This window comes from Eucalyptus grandis, chromosome 5 (genome assembly GCF_016545825.1).
Source record: "Eucalyptus grandis isolate ANBG69807.140 chromosome 5, ASM1654582v1, whole genome shotgun sequence".
Classification (NCBI taxonomy): Eukaryota; Viridiplantae; Streptophyta; class Magnoliopsida; order Myrtales; family Myrtaceae; genus Eucalyptus; species Eucalyptus grandis.
In genome coordinates, this window is record NC_052616.1 from 41,585,119 (window position 1) to 41,591,961 (window position 6,843).

Here is a 6,843-nt window from a genome sequence, read left to right on the forward strand (position 1 = left end):
ACAGGTTACCCGAGACTTCATGGACCCATATGGAGACTGTCCTTTAAAAATATGACTTAGATCTCTTCATGAAAGTTGTAGGGGACATCTTGAAGTAGAACATATCCAAATTTCAGAGGAAAATAAGAAGTACAAGTGGGTAAAAACTCAGTATTCGGAGAACCATGCACTGGACGTTTCGGTACTAGATCCAGAAGCTTCGTGTGACTGTAGAAAATAATCTAAAAATAATTTGTCCTATAAGTCTTCATAAAAAATCTACCTTAGTGTCTTTGCTATAACCTGGTAAAATTTCATAATTTTTGGAGGTCGTTTGGATATTTTAATCAAATTATTTCGGAAACTGTGCATTCTGATTTCATCCGAAATTTCATGCTGTATTTGTGTGAATTATGATTTTTGTGTGAAATTCTATTTGGCCATGTGTTTTGCATAAAATCATTATCCTAATGTCTTGCCTATCACTTGCTTTAATTTTATGATTTTGAGAATCATATGGATATTTAAATTTAATATTTTCGAAAGTGGGACAAGCTGGAATTTAAATAAATGTCAAAAGGGCATTATAAATGGATTATTTTAATTGGTACGAATTCCATAAATTTTATTTTATGAATAATTGTACCTTGTTGCATGTATGATGAGGTCTTGATGCACGCATTGAGATGCATGTACGAATTCAATGCTGAATATGATTTTTTGTTTGCCATTACATCATGTGCCATGCTAAATTGAGACCGAAATTGGTGAACATGAATAATGATCAAAGAGGAAATTATTGTGGCGGATGATAATGCCCTGGGAGTATCAGGATGCCCGGGATGGGGGGTGCCGAATGCCTGGAATGTATAGAGATACATTGCCGGATGGCCCTGGGAGTGTCAGGATGCCTAGAATGGTTGGGTGCCGGAAGCCTCGGGGGTCTTTGCATGAGGGGATGCCTCGTGATGCCAGTTGGGATGCGAGATGCCCGGAATGTGGGGGTGCCGGATGCCCGGTGGCTTTGAGTGGCATGAATGCCGGAGGTTTTTCTTGCGATGCCAGGATGGGGTGCGAGTGAAAAGTATGAGATGAAATTGGTGATCTTGAGAAAGGGTGATATGGTGGTCAAATTGAAAGTTAAAAGTGGAAATTGAATCATGCATGATGATATGCATACATGATATGATATGATGATGATCACCTGTGGCATACATGATATGATATGATGATGTCATGATGATGACATGTGTGTGATATGATGATGATGATATGTCTATAACATAATGATGATGGCATATGTATGATATGATGGTGACCTATGATATGATGATGCCATGATGATGATGACATGTGTATGACATGATGATGACAACCTATGACATGACGACTTGTATGTGTTATGATTGTGATGAAAATGTATGATGGTAAATGCATGGCTTCGAGGTAAGTCTGCTTGGATGCATGATCAACATGTATGATGTTGTGCTTGTATTGCATGTTGCAATGAGTGGTTATTGGATTCTTTTACCTGCTGAGTGGTTGTACTCACCCCTTCGGGGACCAACATTTCAGATTAGCAGCATGCTGCTTCCTACTGTCACGCGGGGTGTTTTCTACGGCCTACCTTCGGACGTAGAGGTTGAGTGCGAGGAGTTTGACTGTCCTTCTGTTCCTAGTCTTACTTATATTCAAGTGCGGTGTCTAGTTATGTATGATGTGGGCCTAGCTGGGGGCCCGGTTGTCCAGGAGTTTATATCCGTCCATGTTTGACGCAACAAAGCGATGCGCTGGATGTTGCCGCCACCACCGCCTGATGCACCGGGATGGGTGTGAGTGCTCGTGCGTGACGAGTAGAAGCTGGATCTTTTTGGGATAGTTAGCCGACACTGATGATGGGGGTATAGCACGTGAGTTGTAGCGGGTCGATGGTTTCTTTTGAGGTTTTAGGCCGGATGTGGCTGAGTCCTGGCTTTTCCTTTTGATGTACCGACCCAAGAAATCCCATCTTGAAAATATGTAAATAAAGTGTCATGGCTGTCTTTTATTATGATGTTTAGTGATGGTGCAATTGTATCATGGGTGTTGGAGGGAGAGACGACGATGTTATATTTTGCTTCTGCTAATGAGTCGCGCTGGGACCGTTTTCAAAAAAAAAAAAATCTGTCTATGATTTACGATGCTTGGCTAAGAGATGTAATTAGGTGTAACGCCAGGTGCCTGTGGCGACCCTAGGTGGTTCGGGGTGTCACACAGGGAGGGCCCGCGAGCCCTCGCCCGAATCCGGGGTGAGGGTCGTAACTCTTGCCGCTATCCGACGAGGGCTCGCAGCCCTCGCCGTCGGTCGGCCGAGGGCCGCGACCCCATCGACCCTCCCCCTCCGTCGCCGGCCCTTCCCGACGACGGCGGGGAGGCGGTGGAGGTGGCTAGGGCTCGCCCTCGCCCGCCCGTTCGACCTCCCCCTCCCCCCCTTTTTAAAACTTTTTTAAATTTTTTTAAATTTTTTAAATTTCTTAATTTTTTAAAATTTTCTTAATTTGTTTTAATTTTTTTGAATATTTTTAAATAAATTAAGTTTAAATATAATTTAATTAATTTTTATATTATTATTTACACGTCAGATACAAAACGGCGTCGTTTTTATATTTTCTCCGCCATGTCAGCGTACAAAACGATGCCGTTTTGGACCAAACTCGCTGGAAAGTTGCCACGTAAGCCATTTGACCGGATTTTCGTCGGAGTGGCACTTAAGTGTTCCATTTAACTTCGAAACTGGCACTCAAATGTACCATTTTGAAGTTATGGCATTTAAGTGTTCTCCCGTGCTAAGTTATGGCACTTGGGCTGTTCTTCTGCCCACTTCTCTTTGATGGCCATTTTTTAGACCCTGTAGTAGCGAAAGTTAGATCCGTCTAAAATCTATTGGAAGGAAATTGAAAAGAATGCTCAAGTATAAGTTGCAGTTCATGAATCGCTTTTTCTGCGTTTTTGCCTTGATAGATTCATGTGGAAATTTTCAGGGGATATAATGAGGGTCAATCACATCTATGTAGAGTTCTTAATTCCCATTTAATGATTAGGTCAATTGTCTTTCGCATAGAGATGCTTGTCTCACGTGCAAAAGTATCCTGTCGCGGCTATTCTACAGTCATGGGCTTGCTGTTCCAGCGTTCCCAACTCACGTGGCCTTCGAAATTACAATCCCGAGTCAGCCTTTATTCACATTGACACAAGAAGTCTAGAGAAGGCAAACATCATTCGAAGAAGGATTGCACTTCTTCAATCTATCTTGAGTTGGCAGCACACTCAAAATACTAAACTGTGTTTTCATACGTTTGAAGTAAACTGGACCAGCTTATGCCTGGGTACTTTAGCAGGTGAAGAAATAACTTTACCCCGACATATAAATAGTAGATTTTCCGGTAGGAGAAGGTGTCCAAACAATACTATGATACTGCTCAAAATATGGTTGCATTCCACATTAAGCAAATTGAATAAGAAGCAGGTCCTCATACCTAGCAGTAGGCCAATTACATCCCATACTTTTGCGGTACTACGGACTACCCGGATAAAATCTATTACGAATATATTATTTAATTCACAACTTCACCAAAAAAAAAAAAGAAAGAAAGAAAGAATATATAGCTTGTTCTCCTCATTAGATGTTGCAGATAGTTCATAAGAGCTATAACATCATTTTAAGTCCAGTGAATTATTTTCAGAACAGAACAAGTTCGTCTGAAGCAGAGGATTCAAAAGTGTTTAACAAAGTATGACAATGGTCTGACCATGACCATTCATGCCCTATTTCTTCCAAGAAATGATGTGAAAATCACTCAAGTCGCTAGCAATTTACTCAACATATGATAAAAAAAAAATAGGAAAAGATCAACGTAAGCATAAAAGAATTGTATCCCAATGAGAAAGCAGAAATGTCCCAAGTCTTATATAAATAATATTAATACTACATATACAGCAAGGAAGAGAAACCTAATTTGGAAAAGAAAGGGATGATCACTCTGAAATCATCATAAATACATTTAAAAGTGTTCATCATAATTATACTGCGCAAAATATGGTTTTTTTTTTTGGGAGGGGTGGAGGGGGGAGGAGGTGAGAGAGAAAAATGAGCAAAGGAGCGCATTACAGACTTGTTCTCACCTCTCTCAACGCAAAGAATACGAACTCCCAATACCAAATAGTTAAAGTAGCATGACCTTAGTCAACACTTTAAAGGACTAAATCTTAAGCAGCAAATCAGCTCATTGCAACATTCAAGAACTACAGTTTTGACTAGGCCAAGATGATTAACCAGAAAATGACATATCTAGTAGGAGAGAGAGCGCGAATACAACATGGATGAAGATAAGCTAATTAGAGCTGCGTGAAATATGAGGAATTAAATTTATAGAAGATGAGAAAAAGTATGATCATTCAATCCGAGTAAAGATTGGTGTAGAAGCTTCGACTATCTTGCCTCAACGTGGTTCGTGCAGCTGCAGACTACACGACAATTGTTCCTGTGCCATTATGATGAGTGAACAAGAGAGCTAAGGAAAAGGAGAAGTAGGAGGAGATGATGGAGTTTCCTTAGAGTAGCTTTTATATGAGGATACGTTCACCAGCCCACCCTTCAAGTGGAATATATTCAATATAGACCTGTGCCGGCCATTCATTAGAAAACTACATATTCCTTACTCCTTGCAGTCTCCAGTGCTTCTTTCAAAAATGAATCAACATAGTTCACAGGTATAATAATTATATTCTCGGCTTCTAATGTGAATGACAGGCGCTGACGTAACCATTCAGCCGGTAGACATCTTTTAACAGTTTTGCAGTCGTGATTTATGTTTCTTGTGTTGTTGCTTAAGCAGATCTATGCGGAAATTTTTTGGGAGATAATGAGTGTCAATCTTATCTATGTAGAGCTCTCCATTTCGGGTTAACGTTTATCGTAAATTCACAGTCAATTGTTTTTTGCATAGAGATGCTTCTAATTCTTTACTTGTTGCTTGACCCATTAGTTTGTTATGCCACGAGAGATTGTCTTTTGCAAAATTACTCCTTTGCAGCTATCCTAGCCTATCGCTTTAGTTTTATCCATGTATATTTCACAAATTTCAGTAACTTACCGCAGAATATAATGCAAAAATTTCGCAAATGAATTTGTTGGCCATTATTTGTAAGTGAAATCCACCCTATGGCCGCCGAAACGTGGCCGCCAATAGAGTGCTCATTAGGAAAATTCGTCGGATTTTGATAAAAGCATATAGATTGCCAAAAATAAAAAATAAAAAAAGAAATTCATAGTGCATTGACGAGTGAAATCGAATATCACCTTCAGTTAGCTAATTGCAAAATGTGGCGAATTTCAACAACCATCAGTGAAGTTAACAATCTTTATATTTCGCGGAACTTTCCTTTCTTTGGCTAACTAAAAGATTGGCCCTGTTACAAAAGCACTTTTTTCCCCCAACTAAACTTCAAGATTTGAATCCTTGATCCTTATAATCCCCTTCCAAAGACGAGAAGTCGTTGTGCCAATTGCCTCGATAATAATACTAGACTTTCATAGGCTCATGAGGCAAAAGCACACAGATTCAGCAGCTTGGACGTAGCTCAAAGTAGCTCATGAAATATCACAGAAGATTTGAAAGCGTTGCTGAAGCTGCGAAAAATATTGAAGGAATTGAAGTATGCGAAAGGGTTTAATAGATGGGATAAGTCGATCCATTATGTTCTCTTCTTTTTTTCTCCTTAGAGATTAGCAAAAACTCTTCCTTTCTCTCCAGAGCATCCAATCCAAACATGAAAAACACTTCAAAGTTATCAAGTAGTTGTGAACGTTGATATGTGATGAATAGAAAAGCTGTAATTGGGGTACAGAAGAATGTATGCATCCAAATGAAATGTTATTCTCTCTTCTCTCTTTTGTTTCTCTCTGATGCACTTAAGTTTTAAGACCGTTCTTCTCCTGTCTCTTTACTTTTGCTCTGATAATTCATTTTTCTCGAATTGCTTATGTACCCCCAACTTAAAGAAGAATCAAGCGAAATTAAATCAATTTATCCCACTCAAAGTACATCAAGATTTAACATGTTAAACTACATCAGAGATAGCGGGAATCAATCACCAATTACAATAATAAATCTTTGAACTTGCACTTTACAAAACAATAAACAGATGCGTGCATAGTGAAAAAAAATTAGAGCAAAATTACCAGGAAGTACAGGTGATATCGAAGGACGGAACTGGAGAGTGGCGAGACTGGATAATATGCGGGCAACAAAATAAGAAGCAATGAAGAAATAGTTCTTGAATGCTGCCCGCGTTTATCCTCTCACACATAAAATGAAGAAAGAAAAGAGCGAGGTTCCTCTTTTTTGTGTTAACCTGACAATGAAAAGTGGGAACTGATCCTTTTCTTGCTTTATCAACATGGCTACAGACCATAAGCAAAAGTGAACAAACAAAGGGGGACAACATAGTTGAATTCCGGTTCCGCCAATAATGGTTGATTTTGTGTGAAAGGTTGACATATAAATTGGCGATTAGTCAAAGATTATATCCATATAAAGCCGGTTTATTTAGATGGTGGGAAAATTTACAGCTCACAACTTCATGTAAAGGATATGTGAATATACAGGTCAAGAGAGCAAAAGGAGAAAGCTAATCTTTATTGGGTGAGGCATGCAAAGATGGAAACTCAGAGGAAGTATGAAATGTCGATTAACATGGCTACAGATCGTAAGCAAAAGTGAATGAACAAAGGGGGACAGCATAGTTGAATTCCGGTTCCGCCAATAATGGTTGATTTTGTGTGAAAGGTTGACATATAAATTGGCGATTAGTCAAAGATTATAT